Raw genomic sequence first — 26706 nt, 5'->3', positions numbered from 1 at the left:
TCTGACATTATTAAACAAATAGAAAGCATATAAAAATAATTTTTTATAAATTTTTCAGATTATGTTTTTTATCTTGTAGATAGATGATTAATCCTAAATTCCGGGAAAAACATGTATGTAGACAAGAGACACAAAGAGAAAATCACAGTGTATGGACATTCACTTTAGGGCTGGACTTGAGGATCCTTGTAAGTCCCTTCCAACTCAGAATATTCTATGGTTGTGTCATTCTGTAAGCAATTAAAGGTAATAATGATAACATTTAAATAATGTACCTTCTTGAGAATATATCCTTTCATTGTATTGATGGATTCCTATGAAATGTGAATTTTTATTAATACTAGAGAAAGAGATATTGGATGTGTTCACCTGAATAGAATCTGTCTGCACTTCAAGACAGTTTCTTTAAGAAAAAATTCTGTCTGGCTTAAAATAGCCTTGAAAAATGGCTTGCCTGGATGAACCTTTTCGAAAAATCTTAAATTCTGATTTGAAATGTAATTTTTCTCTTTTTAAAGTTGTTATGCAATGTCTTCTTGCTTTTAGTACACAGTTCAGAGTGTCTCTGCTACCATCAAGGCTACTGTGATTCCTTATTGTAAAAATACTGCATATGTAAAAATATAATAAGTCGTGTAGAGTCATTAACAACTATCCAGGCAAAAGGAGTTTTTAATTTCAGCATATGGGTGATCTTTATCAGGTTACTAAATGCGGTCAAATTTTCTTCAGTTCAACTAGGATAGTAACAAGTCTTCTGCTAACTAAAGTTGATTCCACTTCCCATACAGAATCAACAGCAAGAGAGATCTGGGTGTGTATGCTTCTTCATGTTTGCAAATCTATTTATTTACAATTCAAAGATCCTTCACAGCAGTTTTTCCTGTTCCTGTAGTCTGGAAAGTGAAAACTGGGGCCCTTCCTAGAGAAAGGAATTTACACAACTTCAGGTAAACTGCTGGAGCACTTTGCTATGGTTGTTAGGTCTAAGAACCTGCACAGGACAGACTCACAGGTAATGGCAACACTTTCATCACACAAAACAGTAGTCATTTGATAAAAAATCTGCAAGAAATTACCTGGTCTAGGGAAATATTGTGCCTCCAACTTTGGGCCCTATAAAGACAAGACTAGGAAATACAACTTACAACTCCAGTAAAAAACAAGAAAACATGGATTTGACAGTTACTGGATATTATCACCTCTCTCTGTGCATTTAAGGATTTCTGTTCCTCTTGTCCTAGAGAGGATTTCACTCTCAGCCTCTATGATGTCATCTGTAAATCATAAGTATTAACCCTTTTTTAATTCAAAGGCAGTCTAGTCTGATCTCTGAGAAATGACTGAGGTGAGTTTATAGAGATAAAATTTCTACAGATCTAAATAATTTGGAGAGATGAAATACTTGTTTGATTTTCCCATTTTTACTGATTAGTCTACTACATCATACTCCTTCTACCCACATGCCTTGTCTTCTCTTAGGAAAACTGGGCCTTGGGGGCTTGCTGGGGTTGAGCACAAACGCTAAAGGCCAAGTCATACCATGTCAACTTCAGGTCCTTCTGCCTCTTTAAATCAGGAGTAACATTAGGTGTTATAGATGCACAGAAATTGAGTATGGCTTAGGTGTCAGTGTATGGAAACACTTATACTGCCTATCAAGTCATTTAATAATTCAGATGTATAGCAATTCATAGCCTCTCACAAAGCAGCCAACATAAGACTTTGAAAGAGGACATTGGCCATCTTTACCCAGTGTCAGGCATAGGATGTGATGAGATGGATGGAGCAAGTGGGCAGACGGGAAAGGTGTCTGCACCCTTATGTACACCAGCATCTTCCCCACCCAAGACTGGTTTTCTTGATCCAGAATGTACCTCTGGACACTGCTGCTGGCAAGGGTCTCTTAGATGTGTGGCATGATCACCTCGAAGCTTTACTGCATGAATCATTCTGCTTGCAGTAGAGACACAAGGTGTGCTGACATCCTATCCCAAAGTCTCTTGTTATGACTTGTGGTTTCAAAAACAAGTCCTGGTAAACTGAGATTGGTGAGCTATCCCCAGCAACAACCCTGTAAGCACTGCTGGGTAGCACATATCTGTGAGTACAGCCCAGTCACAGGGATGTCCCAGTGGCATGTGGAATCAGCCACCAAACACCTGGGCTTTAGGAGTGTTATGACCCATCCCTGAAGGCAAGGGTAATACAGGTTCTTGATCACAAGCTTTTTATTTGTAACTCATTTCTAAGAGATTAAATTTGCTCCTCTGTTTCCTGCACAGCTGATTGTAATAATAGAATAATTTCCATCCAATCTGCTTCATATTCAGCTGCTAAGTATGAGTCCTCCTTTCTTAGCTGTTTCTGCAATACTTTCATTGAATCTTTTAAAGATCTTATAATTTCAGACTCAGATTTCTGAGTAGCCAGTAGTTCCTTTTGTTCTGCTTTAAGGGCAGCACCTGAAATGGCACACAACTGCCTTTCCATTGCCAGGTTTTAGTTCATGTTCTTTTGCAAGAATTGTAGTTTGATCTGCCACTGCTTGTTATGAGCCAAAGCCAATAGTTATGAGCCCACATCATGCCAGGAGGAAAAGAGCTACCAGTATAGCTGTTTAATTTTATCAGGAGGGGACAATCCTCATTTGACTCACCCTTGGTAGTAATATCTTTCAGTAATCCACTGAAGATCAATGTTTTTCTCCCCACTACCCTCTCTAAGGGTCAGTTAGACTTATGGAGAGAAATTTAGAACAGGTGTGGGTTACTCCAGAAAACCTTTCAAGTCTGATGTGCTCAGATCATACCAAGAGAAGAAAAACTAGCAGTGGGGAGGCAATTGAGATCAGATATATCTCAGATTGCCATTATTTTCTGCCGGGGATTTTGGCTTTGACCAAAAATAAATTCTCCTTTGTCCACTACTCAGATATTATCCCCATAGAAAAACTTCCTCACTGCTTCTCAGAGTAATTCTGCCTGTGATGACTAAATTAATGTTACAACCCACCCCTGAAGGTGAGGGCAAATCAGGCTCTTGTTAATAGATCCTTGGGGTGAATTACAGATATATATATGATTTATCTTACAACAATTAAATTGCAAAGGAAAGGAGCTGTGTAGCTGTTTTGACTTCCCTATTATTATAGGGAAGCAGCATTATAAAACATAAAAATAACACTTGAGAAAATATATGAGGGAAAAGTAAGAAAGAGAAAGAAAGGCTCAGAGTAGAATGATATCAACACCTGTGGACCCAGTGACGAGACTTGGTTGTTGCAATTCTGATATTCATGGGTGAATATCATGGTCACAGTGGTGGTCGCAGTCTTGATCTGTTGTGGGTAGGAAGAGCCTGTGAAACACAAAGTTCAATGGGCTAATATATGCTTAGGCTAAGTAGAAATGCTCAGGTACCTGCCCTGGGTGGGGAGTTTTACACTGTCTGATGCAACACTGGGGATCATGTGCAGTCCTCAGGCCCATGGAACGCCTCAGAAATGTGTCTGAGGGTGCTTTGGGGATCTTTGATGATTTATGATCCCTTCTAAGACGTGACAGCTGCCTGTCATGTCTGTGTAGTGAGCCAATTATCACCCATCAGAAGGGATGAATACCTTCAGATCTACATGCCCTGGTATTTCTCCAGTGGGGGTTTTCACATCTGAGCCAGTTATGTCCCATCAGAAGGGACGGATAATGTCAGTGCCCCTCTCCATGAGGGGAAAGGGTGTGGCTGGGTTTACAGTTGAGTCAGTTTTGTAAGGGAGAATTTTGGGGTGATAAAAAGCATTATGCCACCTTTGCAGGATCTGCTTCTTTATTGGCCTCTTCCCTTATCTGGCTCAAAACACATCTTGAAGCCTCTGGCGGTGGGTATGCACCCCTCTGCACATGGGTGTGACCTTGCACTCATCAGCAAAGCACTCTGCTGCTTTTGTAAATGGCTGATTATCTGAATCAATAGACATTAATATTCCAGTCTCTCACAAGGAGCCATCACCAAGAAACAAGGACATTGAGACCAAGTAGAGGGACAGAGCATGGAGTAGACTGTTTCTCCTCCTAGTCAACCGGTACAGGCCATGTGAAAGGTGAAAACATAGGAGTTAACATACAGCCTGCTGGAAAGTAACATGACAAAAGAAGAAGGAAAGGAATTTGTTGTGCTGGAGAAATATTGACCCTTGAAAGTCCTAAAAAAGCTTTTTAATAAAATAAAAATAAAACTGAAACAAGAATGAAACTGGAGATGAGTACACCTTGAAGGACAGAAACAGCAGAAGAAATTCATTCAGATTTGCACATATGGGATGTGAGGTGAAGTCATAATGACTTCTTTAGATGCTTTTCTTAATGGAGAATTGATGTTTGTTTGTTGTTTGGGCTTTTATTTTTCTTTTTTTAACTAGGGATATGAAGGATGGGGCAATGAACTTAAGCTAGCAATAGAATCTATTTTTGGTTGTTCATATATATTAATCTATATATCTATCTATCTACTTATCTAGCTATATCTAGATATAATATAGATATAAATATATTCCTATACCAATACATATATATATATGTGTGCACACTTACATATGCACATTAACAATACGTGGGGACGAGGTGATATATTTGGATATGACCTCTCTTCTGATATCTTAGTTACAGAATATTTTTACAGAGTATAGTATTAAATGTTTAGAATCATCATTCACACCCCTCAAGCACTCAGGCATTCTTTCCCTAAATCATCAGATTTTGGAGGTATTATAGAAAGCATGAGTACAGAAAGCAACAGAAAGGGTTTTGGAGGAGGATGGCTCTGCAGTCCTGTAGGATGGGGGAGAAAACTTTATATGAAGGTGTGGTTATGGCAGAAAGGCATTGACAGGAAAAGTGGAGGATGAAACACTCAGAAGTGACACTACATAGGTAAAAGGGGGCAGGGGCATGCTAGTTTTGAAAAGAGGATTGGATATGGATGTCATGGAAAAGCATTTGGAAGTGAAGGAATCTGAGAATCACAGACTGAACAGGGGTTGGGAATCTGTGTTCTTCCATGTATGTCTGTCTTTCAAACATCTCAATTTAAACTTATTTTAAACTTACAAGGAAAAGATGAATTTTCCATTTCCATAGTTAACCTTTTCCCCTTCTTTCTCATAAAATGGAAAATCCCACTTTTGAGAGAGTAGGGTGTACAAATAAACAGTCTTTATGAAAATACAGTACAAGTGCATTAACTAGCACATATTCCTAAGAGCATATTGAATTTTCTCTCTTCTCTGGTTCTCAAAGTTGCAAAGTATATTGATAAGTTCCAGTCAACAAAATAGGCTGCAAAAGTCTTCTTTCCTCCCTTCCTTCCCCCTCCCCCAAATAACTGAGCTTTTAGTCTAATTACTTATTTGCAGTCTCAGCAAGCCAGAGAGGAGAATTTTATCCACTTTGGCTTGTTTCTGAATACTAACTAGCCAGGCCAGTCAAGGCTCTCTAAAGAGTGAAAGTGCATGAGAGACACACTGCATTTGACACAGTCAGGAGGCAAAAGAAAGAGCAAAACAAAAGTCTATTCAGGGCTGAATCCTCTGATATACTTACCCATCCCCCACCTCCTTTAAAAATAAAGAGAAAGGGGAAAACTCATGAATCCATGGCTGAATGCCTGAGGTTGTCAGAATAAAGGACAATGAGTGGCAGCTGACTGTCAGCACAATTCTCAGAGTCTGAGTTATCACTTTTTGGCATTGTTCAAATTGGAAAAAAGCATGTGTGCTTAACAAGAAAGTATTGCAGAAGTGCTTTGAGAGGGGCTGTGCTCACACCAGCTGCAAACAACTGAGGAAGCTGTCGTTCCACATGGATTTTTTTCCATGCTCTGTGAAATCTACCCTACTGAACTCATTAAAAACTTTTCTAAGCATGTGGGCACTAAATTACGCCTTAGGACAACAGGAGTCATACAACTTTTCTTTTAAGGAAATCCCGACAGGCACACCTAAAATGGAGCAACTTACATGTTCAGAGCAGTTATTTACCTGTTGATTATTTAAATAAAAACCCACAGTGGTGAAGGCCAATCTTTAAATATTTCCTGCATGTTCTACTTGTTTAGGATCTCCTTGCAAGCTTATTTTTTTCTCTGCAGATTTGACTAGACTTTCATCTTCACTGACTGCCTTAATCCTCCAGTCTTTGCTGTTCCAGTGCATGATCAGCTTGTTTTTAAGTCACATCTACCCACATTTGTTAGTGCTGAAACATTAATTTAGGCATTTACATCTCCATAAATCCATACAAATGATGCACAGGTTTTTCTGAGAAAGGTCAAAAAAGCTAAAGCAGAGAAGATTTTAGAAGATTTTAAGGTTATTTAAATAGTGCATTTTTAAAGTTGGCAGATATTTAGCTGCATGGTTTATGTACTAAAAAGAACTACCTGAGCTGCGCAACAGCTCATGACAGAGAGACCCTAGAATGACAGGGTTTTTAGTAATTAAAATAGATCCAGCCTGTGTTCAAAGCATTAAGTCACTTAAACCTGTACACCATCTGTACCAGAGAGACATTGATTTTATTCTCAGCTCCAGGGTCTGTCAAGGTCCATAACAATTGGAAATAGGACCAGGGCTTGCCACCTAGGCATGAGGGCTGCTCTTTGGTATGGTCCTCCCTGAGAGGGAGGATGTGGCCAAGAAGCAACCAGTGAGAGGGACAGAGATGTTGGTCTGTATCACTCTTCCTGCTAGCAGAACACCATTGTGGGAGAGCTCAAACTGATGGTACCACTCCAGCAGGTGTTACTGCACATTATGAATCTTTGCAAAGAAACAAAGAAAGGAGAGTTGGAGTGTAAGTGAAATACAACAAGGAAAATAGGAGGTAGTTAATTCACAGACTTTGCGTCTGTGTTTTTTGTTGTTTTTTTTTTTCCCCAACTAAGAGGATGAGATTTCTGTAGCTGGCAGATGTGATACTTAGAGGTTCCAGACTGCATAAAACTAGTAAAATAAGCACCTACAAACAGAGGAAGTTTGTAGATAGGTTTTAGAAAAACTTATTTATCTGTCTTTGTAATCTAAGATCTGGAATAAAGGCTGGGTTTTCAGGAAAGGGAATGGACTCATGCAAAACGCTTGCCACTTTTCTCAAAACATGAACTTAGACCTGAACCTGAACTGAACTTTGCAACTTTGCTTCAGTATCTATGCTCATATCACCATTTGCTGATCTCTGTATGTATAAATATTAAGAGTAGAAATGCTCCTTTACTAGAAAGAATCACATATGTTAAAATAAACCCGCCTACAACTCCAAAAATTGAGCTTGTTTTTAAAGGTAGTGCCTAATCTTGCTTGATTTTCAATGATTTGCAAACATTTTTTGATGTTTTTATTGTGTGGAAGGCATGGAGAAGTGACTTTCCCATGGGCAGCCTCATCATATTACCCAAATTTCTCACAAACATTCTGTGAGTTCATGTGGATCATTAGTCATAACTATAAGAGCTACTCTCCAGATGTCACATAGGATGTTTATGGAAAATGGAGGAAAAAAATGGACCAATATTTCCAATGCAAAACCAAGCAACTTAGTTTTGAGCTTTAGGAACATTCAAATCTAATTAAAACACAGGCTATTTTTTTTCCTGGCCCTTTGATAGTGACATGACACTTTACAAGAGCTATTGCTGTAGTCTTCCATTTTCAGGAGCTTTCTCCCTTTATAATTTATTTTGGAATAATGGAATGCCTACTGAAAGTAGAAAATATTGTGTGCTGCAGAAGAAAGAGATATATCAGAATTTAATACACAAAGAAATAGAAATGTGAACTGGATGAATAATCACATGGAAAGAAATAAAATTAATCATCCCTTTACAAGTTCTGTGCAGGCAAAAGAAGATCTGTCTCCTCTGTTTAAGTCTGTACATTCACAGGATGCCCAATAATTTTGTATTTTGCTGCGTTACTTTCCCTTCCAACTACAACATGAAGCTTGGCTAGATAAATTAGATGTCTAGAATCCCCTGGCTCGCTCTCTGGTCATTAGATAGCCTTTCCCAATAACTAAGGTAACTAATTTAATTTTAAATGGTCTTTTGCTGGAGACTGTCTATTCCCTTTGACGGAATGGATTTAACCACCTGTAGAGAGATGGAAATTAGAGACTGAATTTCTTGCCTATTTTTAGGACTAAAATGGGGCAATGTAAATTTCTGTTTCTGTTTTTAAATTACTCATTCTCCTAAAATTTTCAGGTCAAGGTGACTCAAGAGTGATGTTGCTTCTGGTGTTTCCTATAGAGCCTGAAGTCCTCATCTTAACAGAAACTTTGCTCACCTTCTTAAGAGATGAAGCAATGTTCCTATAAGGCCTTGGAGGTACAGGGGTTTGGTATATCGCTCTACTATGAGAACTACTATGTGTTCAAAGACAAAAATACACAGACCTCATAATCTATATGTAACATACAGTACTTTACAGAGCTGTTTTCAATGTGTATCACCTCACAGAATGCACACACCCACTCACATTTGTTGTCTATAACCTCAAGAAACTTGTTCTCTGCTTACTTTCAGATGAAGGTAGTCATGACCACATTCATGGTGTTACACACAATTTTCAGTCCTCTTAACCAGAGTATAATGGTTGTGTCTGTTCATATCTTCTTGAAGTGTTACCCAGCTTTCATGGCTACCCTGATGATAGACATGCAATCATAAGAGATTTCTGCCAAAGTATCTTAGTCAATGGGATTTGTTCAGTTATGTGGTTTGGTGCTGTTTTATTTGGGTTTTTTTGCTCTCCCCAGCAGTGATGGGAGAGGTATGGGAAACAATAGGCTGAAATCTCACTTCGTGGAGCCAATGGGTGCACTTCTGGCTGCCTTGTCCTTCGTAACATTTGTCTTCTCTTTCTGGTTCACTGGAAGGATATTATCAGCTCCAAAAATTGGCTTCTTCACCACTGGAATGAGAATACATCCTGCCGCTTTGTAGGCTAGATAGAAGGTGTATGGAAGAAATTTGGAATACAGGATTTTAAGATTTAGAAAACTGGTAGATCTCCTGAGGTACTGTCTGGAGGTACCATCTGAGGTACTGAGGTACCATTGCTTGGGCCAAACCACTTACCCTCTGTTTCACCAAGACTTACTGTCTAATAAACTTCAGGACAGAATTAGACCTTCCAGAGACACAAGAAGCTTTAACTTACTTCTGCTGAGTAGAGAATTTTTTAGAGTTGTGCTTAATCACTGGAGAGTGGGAGAAACATCCTGTCAATTCTTGAAACATCTGTTTCTGAGATATTTAGAGTGAGTGGTCATAGTCTTACACCTCTAAGACTTATTTCCTGTTTAGAAAATCAACTTCCCAAGAGACAGATGCAGAAGCCTAGATATATAAAGGTAATCAGGGGGAACTAGGCTCCCAAATACCTCTGTGGAAAAAATCATGTTGATACCTGTATTACTTGTCATCCCCTACTTCCTAAAGCACATGCTGTTGTATTCTCTTAATGCTTTGCAACATTTGTAGGTTACTCCCATTTTTTAATCTAAGTAGAGTGACCAAAGAACAGACAAGGCAAAGCGATAAAGACAAGGCAGCTTTTGGACCAGTGGACATCAATGGGTGCAAGCTATTTCAGAATTGATACAGATTTCCTTTTGGACTAGAGAATGCAATGACTCTTAAGATATGCAGAATTCCCTTTTTTATCTACCACTACTGGAGTGCAAAACTGTCCATGTATCTCACAGATGATATCAGACCTCATAGGATCAACACAACATGGGAACATGGCCCTGATAAAAGTGCAAATTCTCTGAGTGCCAAATCACAAACAGGCTCCAGAAAAAGAGACAGGTGAACCCAGGGCATATGCAGCACTGTAGACCACATATGAAAAAAGTTAAACTTCTTAATACAGTTTTGGTTTAGTTGGTTGGTATGAAATGACACTTCAGGAGCTTTTGTATTTTAATAACCTAAGTGAGGATAAGCATCCAATAAAATTAATAGGATGAATAACTACAATTTTATCCATCTAATGCGAAGAAATAGATAAGGAAAAACACAGATTCTGAATATACTTCCAAAAATACTTCCTGATTATATAAATATTTTTAGAGGCATCACTGAAAGAGAAGGCTGGTGATCCACAATTACCTCTGTTACTTAGATGTAACATGAATTATGTTGAGGTCAGTTTATGTTTTTTCCTTTCTGTTTATTTATTTATTTTAAATTAGTTTGCTTGTTTAGTCAGTTAAAACTTTACAACAGAGATGTGAGATGCACTCTTCTACCAAGTAGGAAGTTTTCTATGCTCTTCTATTAAAATGGAATATCACCAAATATCACCAGGAATTTTTGGATTCATGTTTGCTAACAAAGTGCAATTTTTTTTTCTCTTTTGTTACTTCCAAATAATTAGAATAGTCTGAAGATAAACCTTGAAATGGTCTGTGCAACAAGAACCAGGAAAGTATTCCAGGGAATGGAAGCATATAGGCAGGTATCCTTAGTGGAAAATGGAGATTATCCGTGAATTAAATCCAAATGGTAGAATTTTAAAATATCCTACAAAAGAAAATGAAGGATTTTCCTTTTCTCTGCTTCCATACAAAGGAAAAAATCAGAAGGACACTGACATTACCCAATTACATTAAAAAAAAAAAGAAAATTTAAATCTGATTGACAACTTTTACATTGCCTCAGTAGAGTCATAGAAAAGCCTGAGGTCTTTGCTTCTTAAGGGTAAAATGAAGAGACATAATTCCTAAGCATCAGGGTACCTGGCTGGCAGACAGCATAAACAAGTGCTGTCAGAGAACCCTGCAGGGGTAAGTGGGCCCCAGTATGTTGTGACTGGCCAAAGATGGTTGCTCCTGTTACAACATAAGATTTAGAAAGTGCCAATCTTTCTTGTGTGGAACAAAACATTTTGGTGTCCCAATTTATAATAGATGTGTTTTGAATATCTTTCCTTTTTTTTCTCCACTGAGTGTTTTTTTTTTGTTTGTGATATAATTGAAAAAAAATCAGTTATTTTTATTAAAAAAAATCAGTTATTTTTACTTAAGTTTGGGGACTACATTCAAGACTAGTTTTAATATGACTCAAAGTTGGTTTTTTTTGGGTAAATTTTACTGGGGATAGTCAAGACCACCTTTCCCAGGGACTTGTATTTGTACTCAGGTGAATGAAGTGAAAGTGGATTATGAGGTTAAATGAGAGGACCACCCTGACGGAAGTCCAAGGCAGTTGATCACAAAATAAGGATAATTGGAGTAAGAGCATTACAAGAAGTGAAGATTTTTTGCTATTTAGAGATGAAAATTTTTTCCTCTTCTGGCATAAAGTTACTCTTTAGGAAAACTTGAACAGAAAAGCTTTTCTTTTTTTTTTTTTTTTTTTTTTTGTTAGTGAGCAGAATGCATGATTTTGAAATCAACTTACAATTTCATTATTAAGTTTTGCATATCAATTTGTCATCTACCGGAGCTGACTAAGAGCATCAAGCTCATTTTCTGTGTTTACTAAACAGCTATTAGGTGGTAGCAGCAGACAACTTCAGGCTAGATTAGAAACATCAGGCAAGATGTGAAAGACCTGTATTTTATCAATACTTTGGGTGATCCATATCTGCAGTTCTGCTTCCCATCAGGTGCATTTTAAGAAATATATTTTTCATTGTCATATTCTGGGAAGGACCATTGTAAAAACCAGCCATTTTGTTTTCATGATAAAAAGTCCAGTTATATTTTCTCAGGTCTCTGATGTGGTAGTTGCAGGACAGTACTGTCCTTCCTCACAACTACTAGAAGTGACAGACTTGAATTCTCTTTAGATAACATGTAGCATTTCTCAGGAACTGGCCAAAGAATTCATTGCATATTTATCATTTTGCAAGCCTTTTTTAACCAATATTTTCCATTCTGTGTCAAAGGTCAAGTAAAGATATATAGGTTTTTTTGAACTCATAAAGAAATGTCTATGAGTCTTACTTGATGCTTCTATGTAAACCATCATAACAATATACTACTTTGTAGTGTGTTCAGTCCTGGAATAATTATGACACTTCAACCTGTCCTCTGTGTACATAAACTATATGCATGCTTAACTTTGTGGTATTTTTTATATATATATATGAGAAAGAAACTTTTTCTTTGGGAAAGAAGAAGTTATTACTCTGAATGTGGAAAATAAGCTGTAGAAGATAAAAACTAAACTCAAAACAGTGAAAATGAAAAAGTTAAATAGATATTTACCTCTACATTCCTCTCCTTTCAATTTAAAATCAATGCACTCACAGAAAAACCTGTGCCAGCTGGGGTGCTTAGTAAGTCATATAAGCTGCTGCTCTGGTTCCCTGCCGGTTTACGATCCTAGCTTTTCAATGCAGAGCTGCTATTCAGACTTTAGTACTTGTCCTGTGTTGTCTTTGGGTGTTTAATACTTATAGCAAGGCATTTTCATTATGGGTAGCCCAGTTTTAAACATTCTGTCCATTCATTTATCTGAGCCCTCTGTAAATGTCTGAAGGAGACCAGCTGAGTGCTCAAATTGAGTCACCTAGATAATGTTTCTTAATTTTCTTCTGCTTCTCATCATCTTTGGACTTTGTAAACAAGATTGCTTTAACTCAGCCTTGAAAGGGTATGTGTTTAGCAAAGCCCGTGTTACCAAAATATTTCAAAGATTTATTTTATCCCCTGTTTAAAGTGGAATACATACTGTCCTTTAAAATATTGTCTTTATTTAATTTGCTGTCAAAATGTACAAGTATTCATTATTAATCAGCACTAACTTTTTTATTCCTGAAAAAATGTATGGCCTATTTCAAAAGTGTTCTCTAGATTGTTTGAATTTAAAAATGCTTTATTATATACTGGGAGTCTGAATCATATAAATTCCCAAACACTCCTATTTCTGGAACCTCCCACTCAAGGAATCAGTTTTCTTCACTCTTAGTATTTTCCCAAAGAACGATCATATGACAAATGTCTGTTTTCATCCTTCAGAAGGATATGAATAAGAAGAAATTATTCTGAGTACCTTCAGTAACTCTGCTATTGAAAAATGGATATTCTCCAAAATATGCATATTTTACAAGGTAAAGTATGTGTTTGTTTGAAAGATTATTGTTGCTCACTCTTTGAATAACTCATTATCTGTATGACCACACACAACGATACAGACTAAGCATTGAAAGGATGAGTATGAGTATACTTTGGATAATCTAATGCTTGACTATGAATGATGCATAGGAATAGTAAGAAATACTTGTTTAGAAGCAGTGACAGCACTAATGCAAAGCATAAAAGACCAGTATAAAATCTACGAAAGTTTACACTGGGTGAAGATTCTGTTGGGAAACCAGGGCCTTGTTTCATGTACACAATGCTGTAGAGAAAAAAGTAACTCATAACCCTGTAGAATAAATTAATGTATATTTTTTTCTCTTGTATTTCTGACTAGTTTTGAAGCAACACAAGATCATCTTCCTTCCAAGGTTTTTGTTCTTTGAATTTCTGGCTGTACTCAGAACATAGCAACATAGCATAAAAAGCACTAAGAACAATAAACTGCAAATAGACATTTTTGACCTTTTAAAAAGTTATGATTAGTGTCTGGAAATGTTAGGGAAAATTGCTTATAGTTTTTTGCTACCTATTCACACAGTCCTTCATGTGGGTTAATACAAATTAGGCAGCAAAGGAGCTCAGTTTTCCAATGCTATCCAGCTCCCATTTGTACTGGACTCTGTTTACTTCTGCTCTGGATGGGAAAGGGGATCATGGCACTCCAAATGCCCAATGTCTCTACCCTATAAAAAAACTAGAACATTATCTAATACTGAGCTTTCCTGGCTGTCAGGCTCAACCATTATTTTTAATTGTACTGAGGTGCAGGAACTGTTATACATCCAGTTTTACACCTTGCTCAGCACTATTGCCATCTTTACAAAATGCTCTGGACATGATTGAGTGGGGTATATTGTCAGAAATATAGAATTTATTGCAACACATTGTAAAAATGGGAATAAATGATGCAGGTGTGGAAGGTCAACATCTGGAAAATTGACCTCAAGCATTCATAGGTATGTGAAGAGAGCAAGTAATATGTAATTTTCCAATTTTGCCTGAACTTCTATATTTCCACTTTTCTCACTCACAAAAGGAATGCAGGTAGCAGTACCTCTGTCATCCTTTCCTCTAGCCATTGGAAGCTGAGACTTCATTTTAACTGTAGCCAAGATTCCCATCAACCTCCTTGAGCTCAATATGGTACTAGTGGCTAAATGACACATTCTGAGTTTAGACAGCAAACATTGACTTCATTGCCCACTTAGCTCTAGCCATGAAGTTATGAACACAAAATATAAGACAATGCTGTATTAAAACAAAAAATTAAAAAAAAAGGAGCAGACCTTGTTGCAGCTGCTTTTTCTTTTCTTTTTTTTCTTTTCTTTTTTTTTTTTCTTTTCTTCTCTGTACCTACCAGATAAGCCATGTAGCTGTAGTGATCCTTCCTACCATCTGCCACTGCAACTGAAAGAAAAAAAGGATCTTTGACCATAGTGGCTACAGCATCAGCTCTCTGTCACAAGCTGGATGGAGAGGTGCAGAGGGTATCTCATCATCAGAAACTAATTTGTTCACTGCTCTGGTCTTCCCTTGTGTTAGGCAGCAAGGCATCAAAAAAGAGGGTCTGCAGAGAGACATGTAACGTGCACCACCCATTACATTGAGAAATAACAATTTTCAGAATTCTATGTAATGTGTACACTCAACATATAGGCATGATGATCTACTTTAGGTGATTATAGATACAGGATAAAATATATGCATCTGTAACCCAGGAACCAATAGTTGATTCAAATGGGGGAATGTGGATGAATTAGCATTAGCATTTTTGCAGGCCATCTGTGACTTTTTGATGGAAGCCAATATAATAAAACACTTTGAGCATTATTTTTGATGCATTTTAGTCTCTGTTGCATTAGACAACTAATAATACAATGAGAGTTCTTCCTCGGGATTGCAAACTAAATAGACTTGTGAATAACTAAGGTATTCTGCTAACATAGAAATAAGTTTAAAATAATTTAAAAATTTGAAATAACAAAGCAGAATCTCTGAGGTGAAAGAAAGATAAAATAACAATACAACTTCACACATTTTCAACAAAAAAGAAAAAGTTGAAATGATGAGCAGTTTCCAGTTTCAGGGTCCAGGTTTCACCCCATATGATTGTGGATTGAGACCTTCAATTTCGTGCATAAAGTCCTGACATGTCACGGTAGACGGGGAGAGGAAGGAGAATTCATCTCATGCCTTGCTAGGTAGGTAAGCCTTGGTAGGTAAGGCTTTTTGTGAATCTAGTAGGTCTAACAAAAGCCTTTAGTTTTGGAAATGCCAATACAAATAATGTTCTCATTTTCATACAATTTTTGTTTCTTTTCCTAAACAGCTGCTTTACAAATTTTAGTGAAATTAAATAGTGAATAAAAGATATTTCAAAATTCTGTCTAACTGCAGAAAGTGAGCCCTTGCATGAGAATATTTTTGATTTTGTCCAGGCACGACCCAAACCTTCCTTACTCCCAGATGGCTAGTGCCAAATATAAAAATTCGAACTTCCTCTGAATTTTTGAAAGTTAGTTTCTTCCAATTTTCTGAAAACTTTATCTACAAAGTACATATTTTTTATGCATTTACTTTTTTTCTTGTGTGAATATTTCTTGCCATGTTTAGGAAATTCTTAGCTTCTTTTCCTCTTGCATTCAAGCAGAGTATGTATCAGCAAATTTCTACCAGATATATGAATACAGTAAAATAAATGTAATATTTTAGTCACAGAACTGTAAACAGAAATCCCAAACCAGAACAATAAAAATACACAGTCACTATTAATCACTTACCCCTCTCAGAATGATCTCCTATCTTCTATATATCAGGATTGGTATCCTTTCAGTCAGAAACAAATGCCTATGACATCTAACTGTCTCTGAATCTCTAGCTTCATCCCTTGGTGGTTGGGGTCCACACATCTGGGTTACCCAACTGCTGTTCTGTGTTCCTTTCAGCATTCAGTTTTAATTGGGATCTCTCATGCAATCTGTATTGGTCTTCACGCTAGTTTACCTTCCTACATGTTAGAACAGACCATATTTGTGCTTTCAGGAGGATACCCTTGAAGACTAACCAGGCCCCCTAGGTGCCAGAATGCTGCAAGGAAGATTCCTGAATAAGCCAGTGGATCTTCTCTCTTGAAGTCTGGGATTGAAATTTCCTTCTTTATCCTACTCAATTGTCTGGGTTAAACACTACAATCTTATGGTCATTATGGCCAAGGCTGCTCATGTTCTTCACATTATGAATTAATTCTTACTTTTTTCATTATGGATATAGTAATGAATCTGCCTTAATTGGCTCAATCCTGTCTTGTATCAAGTAATTGTCATCATCACACTCCAGCAATCTGTTGTATTTCTCATACTGGCTATATTCTACAAGGTTATTGAAATTTGAAGTTTTGCAATTGTCACTACAGCAGTGTGAAGAAGGTAACACCTTCATTCTTTTGGTCTGTATCTATCCATTGCTGTTTTCTAGTTAGATGAAATAACCCACCATTTCTCTGTAATGCCAATAAAAAAGCTCTGCAGTTATTTGTGGACTTTTAGCACTTTTCACTGTGGTGAGTGAACTCATGTGCATCATGCAGGATCTATCCCCAAGTCTCACTGCTTTTGCAATTGAAATGCAAGAGCTTCCAGCATCACACTGTCCCCTGGACACTTCCTTACTGCTCCATGTCAGTTTACTTTTTTTCAGGTTTCTCTTAAAATCCTCTGACATATATAGCTTAACTTCACATCATTTTAGAAGAATAGCTGAATCATAGCAAAAACTCAAACTGTGCATGTCTAAACAGCTTTGTAAACTGATCTAGCAACCTGAAGCAAATCTTTAAAATTTTTCTTAAAGCTTTCTGTGGATTTCAGCTCAGAATAAGTCAGTATAATTTAGCAGAGGATTGCCATAAAATACACTTGATTCCTGTTTAAAACCTAAAATAAATATAAATGGCTAAGGAGTGCAGCTCACATCAGTGTGACATTTAACAAGATAGTAAACCAAGTATGATTTAAGTATCAAACCTGTGATGGTGGTCCATAACACCTTCTTCTTGCTCAGTCTCCTTTGTAGGACCAATGGGAGGGGACATTTGGAACCAATCCCATTGTAAAATGACAGAGCACTATATTTGGCCTTTTCTATGTGTATGTGTGTGTGGGGAAATGGAAATTAAAATCCTGACTAAAGTTGACACTATATATATATATGTATAATTCTACTTTTCAAAATCGGTATAAAACAGAATCATATACAAAATACAGCTTTGTCTAAGACAACACAGAGTAAAAAATAGAGAAGAATTGCATTGCTTCTGTGAAATAAACCATCATGGAACAATTGTATTTGTATTTTGACCCTGGTCTTTGCTCTTTTAAAAAAGTTAAATAGAAGATTTTTTTATATATCACTGCTTGCTGTGAATGGCATGATGGAACCAAGCTACTTACAATAATACTTCACACTTAATCTATAATAGAATTATAGAAAAATACATCTGTAAATGGCTTTGAAAAGGTTTCAACATATGTCAGAGGTGGTAAAAAAATCACGTTTTAAACAACACTCAAATTAGGTCAGAAAGTACTCCAAAAAATTCCTGCTTTTCTACTGGTGTAAAAAAATCTGCAGACAATCAAGAGACCCAGTCACAGATCTCCTCAACAGTAGAATTTATCCTCAAAGGTTTAGTATTTATAATCCTATTATTTTCTAATCCTATTATTTTAATGTTTGGATGAACTGAATGTATTTCCTCTTTAATCTCTGTGTGATCACACATATTTCCCTTCAATGATGACTTCTGGCTGACCCTACAAATACTTTGTTCTTCTATACTTTAAAATAAATCAGTAGACTAGTTAGGAAAATTGTATTTTCTGCAGATGCACCTTGCTGTTAGATAATGTCTCTTGATAAAGCTAATGCTTATAGAATACTGTAGAGGTGTTTGATCCCCACCTGATTTTCATTCAGATCATGTATTTTTGCTTTTCACTTGCTCAGTAAGTGGCCACTGTTAAGCAATGTTTTAAAAACTTTAAAATCACATTTGTGCCTGTGCCTGGAATGCAGGACTATTTATGGAGATGTTACATACAGCACACAGAAAAAAATGCTGTGCAACTTATTGTTGTATGAATTTAATGCTATTTAAGGGTTTAACAGTGACACCACAAATCACAAGAAGGTATGAATTAATTTATGTCCTAACATAAGCCTAAGATAACATTATAGCCTGCATTTTGAAAGTTGATTGTTTTTGCATTTCCTTTCAATTGCGTTTTCACTTACTATGCCTCTAACTTGCCTTCTTGTTTTGTCTTTTTGTCCTTTTTCCCATCATCTCCTGTTTTTACTTTCTTATTACGTTTCAGAATGTCTCACTTGAATAAGAGATATAGAGCTTCCCTATAACATGTACATTTTTTTGTCATCTTTAAATAGTATGCATCAGAGAGAAACTAGGATGTTAAGGGCATTTAAAAAAATAATCAGCCCTCATGACCTGAGTACCCTTGAGATTCACAAGAAGGATGTAAATATAATGAAATATTTATGTAACAATTCAAACACAAATTATGACGTTTGCTTGTACTTGACAACAGTGTGTTTAAGCCTACAACCAACATAGTATTATAGAAGTATTTTCTCTTGCGATACTTATGCAAAGTCAGTTTATGATCTCCTGCAAACATTTTAGTCTTCAATTCCTCTGTAAAGTACACACTGACAGAAAATAAACTTCTTTTTTTTGTTGTTCATTTACCCATGAGAACAAAAAGGACAGATGCATGTTAAGACAGAGAGATCTTGCATGTATTTAAGCTGGTCAAACTTTTCCTTCTTTTAGTTTAACAGCAACACATATTTCCTAACAGAATTCTACAAAATCAAGCATTTTATATCAACCATTTACGAAATATTCTCTTGTACAAGGCTAAAATGATAAATGTTTCCAGTGGGTTAGGCTTTCTCAAAAATCTAGCATAATCAGGAAAAGAAGCAATGTATAAAAATTAAAACACGTGATAGACCATCTCAAACAAGAAATCACTAATTTATTGGGTGGTGGTACTCCTACCCTAGACTAGCTTGCCCAGAGAGGTTGTGGAGTGTCTGTCATCTGAGATATTCAAAGCCTTGCTGGTGAAGATCCTGGCCAGTTAGTTGTAGGTATTCACCCTTGAGCAGGGTGGATTGGACCAGATGATCCCTCCTCATCTCAATAATTATGTGATTCTGTCATTTTTAAATAAGGCAGAGAGAGTTTCTACCAGAGACTCAGGAAATATAGTTTATTGTAATTTGGTTTGTAGACACTCGGTTCACAATTTAATGGAGCAGAATTTTACCTTTTTTGCTCATAGCCTACTTCTATAAATTACAACAAGAAATAGCTACTTCAGTTATGGACATCTTCTGGGTTCCACCCCGCCCCCACCCCCCCAGCTTTCTATGCCTGCATCAAGGACTTTGTTCCACAAATTATAAATAATAAAAATAAACAGTTACAAATTAATTATGACTCTTTTTAATCCTTGTTTCTAGTCACATATTTCAGTTTAATTCAATTTCTGCACTGGAAGTTTCCAACCAGTAGTGAAGAATTGTATTACTCCTATCTCTTTCATAGGAAAGTCCACCTTGATTCAGACTGGACAGCTAATATTATCTTGGTGTAAAGAACATACTACTATCTTAGAGAAGCAGGGATATGAGCTCTGGAGCTTCTCAGGAGGTACTGAACTCTTGATGGTATTTCACATCAGCAGGAAGCTTTGTCAGCAGTACAACTACAAAAGAGGAAGGCTAAGTTTCCCTAAACTGCAAGCTGACAAACTGCAGATTTTGAACCCACTTCCCACTCCTATGGCATTGTAAGACAGATGCTAATTTTTGCTGCTTCCAACAGAAAAACAAGTTCCCACATATTCTCACACAGGATTAGAAAATAATCTCAGTTGAAAAATATAATCTTACCTGAAAGAAGTCAGTGAAATAGGAGGAGTGCTCATGGGATGCTGCAGAAATGCTCTTGTGGAAGGAAAATATGAAAAGGAAGGCTCAAGTCTTTGATGTTTAGAGATAGTGAGGGGAGGATATTTAAATAACAAATTCAGAAAGAATATCTAGAAAAAGATTAATATTTTCACCATGTGTGAAAAAAAATATCCCACTGCAAAAGAGGAATGAGAACTTTAAGATGAGGGACACTGGACTGAAAGTGATGGACTTGTTCAATACCACTGGTATAGTGAATCTGTATGTCTATGTCTTCATGGTTTCTCAATTTTCTTTCCTTCTTCATGTTGACTGGTATCTCTCTCATCTAGAGTTTCCTACAAAGGGATATGTTTGGAGCAATATTATTAAGTAAAAATAAAAGAAAATCTTATAAGACAGTTTTCAATAAGAAAGACAATACTGAACAACAAAAATTAGAGGAATATCTTCCTTTATCAGTTATAAGAGGTTATATTAATTAATACCCTCAAAAATACATGCCTGGACTTTGTAACGTCTATAGAGAAGATGACCACTGTCAGTTCCTTTATCAGGAACTCACAAGTTCAAGGAGGCTTGCTCAAAATGAATTGTGAAATGGTTCCATACATCTGTTCATTTACTTGTTTACTATTAAAGAGCTAATTAATATTGATTATAAAACATAGAATTATCAGGGACTCTGCAGAAAAATCCAATGCCAGCAGTAGAAAAGCCCAAATACTCTATCTTACAAAACACTTGACTGAATTGACAAGTATAAACATGCCACATGTTTGCACTCAAAACACCACAAGATTAAAAGCTGGGCTTCAAAGAGCTCATTTGAAAACACAACATAGTGGTTTTGATTTTTCCTTAATCAAGAACAAATTTGGTATTCAAATTGTCTCCTGACATTCCTTATACTGTGCCCCATGTGGACAAAATTCTTCTGTACTGTCCTCACAAAGACTGGCTGAATCCCACTGCAACAGCTTGCACATGAGGTATATATTTTTATGTTTAGTGATCACTTGGGAGAAATCAAACATTAATACAGATTCACAGGCTGATACTCTGAAAACAGACCTAGGAAATACAGTTTTCCAGAAAATGCTTATATTTCAGTGCTGTCCAAAGTGTACACAGACTGAAAGATGTTTGGAGCTGGGTTGTTAGGTTGGTTTGGGGTTTTGTGGTGGCTGTTCAGTTTTGCTCGTTTGTTTGTTTTTCTTGTTTGTTTTGTTTAAGTTAAATGGTGACTTCGCATTTGACTGCAGCTCTCACATGAATACATCAATAGGAAGTAACAAAACTCAGTGACATCCTTTCACTATGCTAATCTCCACCCCAAATATCCTTATGTACAGATGGTATGGAGATTCAGACTTGTATTGATCTCACTCTCCTGTCTTTCAGTAACATTGCATAGAATTAATTCCTCAGGGAAATGGTGTAGAGAAGCAGGTTACTGGAGAAACATGAAAATAAAAATGCTATGTGGAAAGTGCTTTCCAGCTTCCAAACTAATGTCTTTGTCAAGTTGCTATTTTTGGTGCTTCTGAAACATATCAAAGCCAATATGCAGAAGAAAATGCTTTATCTAAAGGCTACAGGAGAAGCAATTTTCAGAACTGGAATGCAGCTCTGGAAATGCTGGTCACTGAGATTCACACTTCATCTGGCTTCTCTGCCAGAGAATGAGGGCACACACTAAATAGCAAATATCCACTCTCTATATAGCTGTGTTGCTGGAAGTCTTCTCATCTGACAGCAGGTTTTTCTTTTCCTGCCTGGTACCACAAGCATGTCAATGAGCTTGCTGGTTCAAAAAAGGAGGTATCAAGGCAGGAGTAATTTGGACAAATAGGTAAAAAATATGGAGTCTTAACACAACATTTCATTGTGAGCTTTCTCTACATATCCCCCTCCCCCCAAACTTTTTCTCACAGTTTAGCACACACAAGTGCTACATCACATTTGCAATGTTCTAGATGTTGCACTCAAAACCTCAGAAATACAGTGCAAATCTTCATCTTTCACATCCCATACAAAAATATACACTATTTACTACTGATCAAAGTAGCTGTGGTGTTTAACTGCTTAAATATTATATGACTTGCAATATTCCAAACTATACTAAATATTCCAAGTTAAATCAGTGCCGGTGCTTCTAAAATATCAGGTTTTGATGTATGTGGAGTCAACAGCTGATGCAGATGCATCAAAATCTGAGTAATAGTGCCTTCAGAGCTATGTATATTTATCATGGGCTGGATTTCCTGGCATGCTGAAGCCTAGAGGGAAAAACTGCTGAACAAGTCCAGCTCTGAGGTTAATACTCAAACTAAATCACTGGCTTTAAAAACCATTTAAATCTGTGACTTTAAGTTGAAGAGCATTTCACAAATTTACTGTCTTAGAAGTGGGGAATGCTAATAAGTCCTAGGTAGCTGCTGCAAGTAAACTGGAAGATGTTTCTCCACAAGAATTCTTATCCATATACTAATAGAGGCACCAGGAAGCAGCTGCTACATTTGGAAAATATATGTTTAAGAAAAACATAGCAATAAGCAGATGAGAAAAGGGAAAATTCACCCATTAACTGGATGACTTTATGATTGCAGTCTTGCTGTCCTACATCTTGGTAGTCCCACAGTTAGCTAGGATAGACACTGCAAAAGGGAATAGGAGCTGTTTCTGGTGATATGCACTTTGTAAACCAGTTGGTAAACTGGCATGTGGATGTAGAAAGAACTTTGTTGGGGAAAGTGCCAGTCAGCTAGAAGCTGGAACACTTCTGTCTTTCTTCTAAGTTTGTTTTTAAATCTAATATTGAAAATATACTGTGAAATGTACCATGAAGGTGTGAGTGCTCATAAGAAGCACAATGCTTCTTATAGTGGGCAGCTCTTTCAGGGTGAGTGTTGCAGTCTACCAAGTCATGTGCCAGCATCAAGGCAACAAAAAAAAGGAAAGGTCTGTCTTCTTCTTCCCACAGTCAGATATATGATGAAGATGTGCTCTTTCTTCCCCTTTTCTCTTTCATACCCCACATCAGTTTCATGGCTTTGCAGTTCAAGATTCAGGCCATGGTGTTGGCAAAACCCAGCAACAGTCCATGAAAAAAACCACAGTGATATTTCTCCCTATCTGAATTCTCCATTTTTTTTACTCTCTCTGATGATGTTGGGTTATGTGAAGTTAATTTCCCTTTTCTGAATCCTGCACCTTACCTGTGGCTGACAAAGGAAATAAGTACTTTCATCAAAGGGCTGTGCTGAGCTGTTGACTCAGCTGAGAACCACTATGATAACTCCTTGATACCTCTGCAAAACAGTCCAATCTATGATTGTTTTTTTCTTTCTGTTATAGTATACATATTTTATGGATATGATGAGAAGCCCATGAAGTATATTAATTTTCTACTCATCAGCACACATTCCCAAGGAACTCAAGGTCTGGTGTCTCTATTTTGCAGCTGATGAATGTCTTCATATTTAGTTCTCTTAGCCTGAAACAGTTAGTTGCACGGCTTGACTTTCCATTGTTAACTAAGAACAAAGTTTGGGAGGATGTTGAACTGCACTGTAGATCACCATCTTGTCCTTGCCCGCCAAGTACTGACAGTGTGTGCCTTAATCAGGGAGGTTATCCTAAGTCCAAACTGAGATAGGCTGCATGTTTCTGGTCTCAAGGGCCAATGAGAACCTGAAAGGAGGGTGGGCTACTTCATCCTCCAATCTGGCTCTTCACCAATAAAAGAGAAGAGCAGATTTCTAAATGGTTGATTAGATTTGAAACAGATAATCTTCTTTGCCATTCTGTGAGTTAAGGAAATATTTTGTCCAGTCTACTAGAGGCACAGAAGAGCTGTATCTGCAGCAGGCTGTGTGTCAATACATGTAATCAAGACAAAGTTATTTATTTGTCAGATGGGCTGCAAGAGGGATGAATAAATAAATCTGCTGCTTTAGAGCTGCAATTTCCTTTCCTGTCCCCTTCAGCTGCCTCAGGGGTCTGCACAGCAATAGCTTGGCCCTGCGGACTGCAGCTCACAGAACCCTTCTGGAACCTGGAGCCTCCCTCTGTCTGGGAGACACAAGCCCTGAGCCTTGCAAGAGACTGGTGATCTTGCCCTTCCCACCTGCATCACCCAACCAATATTGCCCTCTCGCTTACATAAGCAGAACTGCTTCTGCTCAAAAAAGATGTGCAGAGCATTCCTCTAATGCCTTTGGTAGGTGGGCTCATGCTGGGTGACTAGAACAACTGTTAGCTGAGGTCAGCCAGGCAGGAAAACAATAATGTCTCCAGCCTCCAGGGGCTGAAACTCTAACATCAGGATTAAGGCTGCTGCACTGTACTCAGGACATTACATCTCTTGCAGCTGACCTCAATCAGCAGCCATGTAGACCACCTGGGGGAGAGGGAGTGGAAGGGGTACAAAAGGTTTTATTAAACCCAAAAGAGCAAAAGGAAGACAGCCTTGAACCTGCCAACAAAAGAAGGAAAGTTCTTGTAGGGCAAAAAGCCAGGTAATATTCTTTTAAACAGCTTTTTTTTCCTTCCTTTGTACTTCAGCTGCTAAAACCTGTCTCATATCTGCAGCTGCATGGGGGAGATCCTCCAACCTAACTCCCCTGACTTTAAAAAAAAGATAGTATTACTCTTGTAGCTGCTAATAGAGAGCAGAAGGAGAGAGACAGTTTTTTGAACTAAGCAGTGCAGGATGTAGGAGGAGTTAACTTGAGCTCACTTTTGCTCATATGCACTCATATTTCCCTGAGTTTGGCAAGACCGCCATTGTGAGAGGGTTCAGCAATGAGTAGATGGTATGCATTAGTAACAGGATGTGTTATGTGTTAGTAGCGGTGCTGTTTGGCCATGGGTGAGGGTATTTGTGTCTCTGAGCAATACCAGGAATGGTAAATGTGAAAAAATTGATGCTTTCTCAGTGGGGAGGTTTTTCTGGTCTGGCTAAGCTGTGCAATGGAGGAGATTTGAGTAAACAGGCATTTAGTATAAACTTCTGAGTTCTTCAAATCTCTCTTCAGCTGTAAGTAACATCACTTGATATTTCTACAGGGCTTGATGAGATGAGCTTGCCTCAAACCCTTGGACAGGTTTGACTCCTGATTAGACACAAATAGATAATTAAAACTTTTTCAAATCTTAGTGACTCAGCTTTTTTGAGGAAAGATAGCTTTATGATAGGTGAGTCTCCTGTTGATACTGCTATTGATAGTAACTGACAGTACAAAGTTCACTAAAATTTGTATTACAGCCATGCGTGGTGCTACTTATTCATGGATGAGAGGAACGATTTAAACTTGTTTTACAAAAGGAAGTTAAGGCAAAGAAGTCTGGATTCATCTTAGCTAATTTTAGACATGTAAGAGAGGCATTTAGTTAGAATTGCCATTATTCTCTTCTTCCCAGCTAATCAATGGAGAAGGACACACATATCAAAGGACAAATAAACCTGTATTTAAAACCTCAGTTGTCTCCCAGATGTCCCTCTCTCACTACTCATGGCCAAGAGAACCTAAAGTAATTATGATTTTAATTAGATGCCTCTGTTCTATCCCTCAAATTTGGCTGGGTTAAATTGGCCAAAGAAACTGAATATCCAATGAACATGAGTCAAAGCATGGGGTTGGGAGACAGTTTCAGTTCATTGCTTAATTATAAATAATATTATTTCATTTATATTATTTCAAAGTCTGTTGCTGAATTACAGAGACTACACACGTAGGAGCCTCAGGAAATATTTAGTTAAAGTAACGCTGAAATAATTTTTAATATTTTTTATTTTCTTAAAAAGCTCTTATCTTTATTATAAAAGTCAGAAACTTCCATTTGGAGGAGAAATGAATTTTCTAATGGTGACAGGCATCAATAAAAAAACAGAAAGAAAATCAGTCAAACAACTATAAGAATGATTGCAGTGTAAGCTAATGATTATAAAATTAATGATCAGGAATACTGTCTATTGGGTTTTTACCTTGCTCATTTTTAGTAGGATAAGAAAATAAAGAGCCTGCATTTAAAATTATAGTATTGATGTAATTAACAACACTGAACTGGTCAGAAAAACTCACACAAAGAGAGGATCTTGCAGAGATATCTTGCAGCATAACACCTGATAACAAAAGAAATTGTTATTTTCTTTCTTGTGAAAGCTGCTGGATCACCCAAAATAGATTGTACCTGTAATTGTCTGATGCCTGGACCCAGCAAAAAGATGGTTGAAACCTTGAAACTAGTGTAATACCTTTTCCAGAGTCTGATAATACTGCCTATTTTCCTTACCTCTTAATGCAACCTGCTATAAGAAGACAAGATTGCAATGTTCAATGAATATTTTCTTAGAAAATGGAGTTGTGCTGGTTGAATTTATCATGGCCAGCTAACTACTTTAGCTGGGCAAGACTTAATAGTAATTCTGGCAAAGGGAATCAAAAACTCCCATGTGATACCTTCCCTTTGCCTTGGCCTTATTTTGTCATGAAGAAGAGCTCGAGGGACCCAACAAAGCATTTGAAGAATCTTCATGGATGATGCC

Source organism: Molothrus aeneus, chromosome Z (assembly GCF_037042795.1).
Source record: "Molothrus aeneus isolate 106 chromosome Z, BPBGC_Maene_1.0, whole genome shotgun sequence".
NCBI classification, from domain to species: domain Eukaryota; kingdom Metazoa; phylum Chordata; class Aves; order Passeriformes; family Icteridae; genus Molothrus; species Molothrus aeneus.
The sequence above is the reverse complement of the archived record's forward strand: the minus strand, read 5'-3'. Positions refer to the sequence as shown.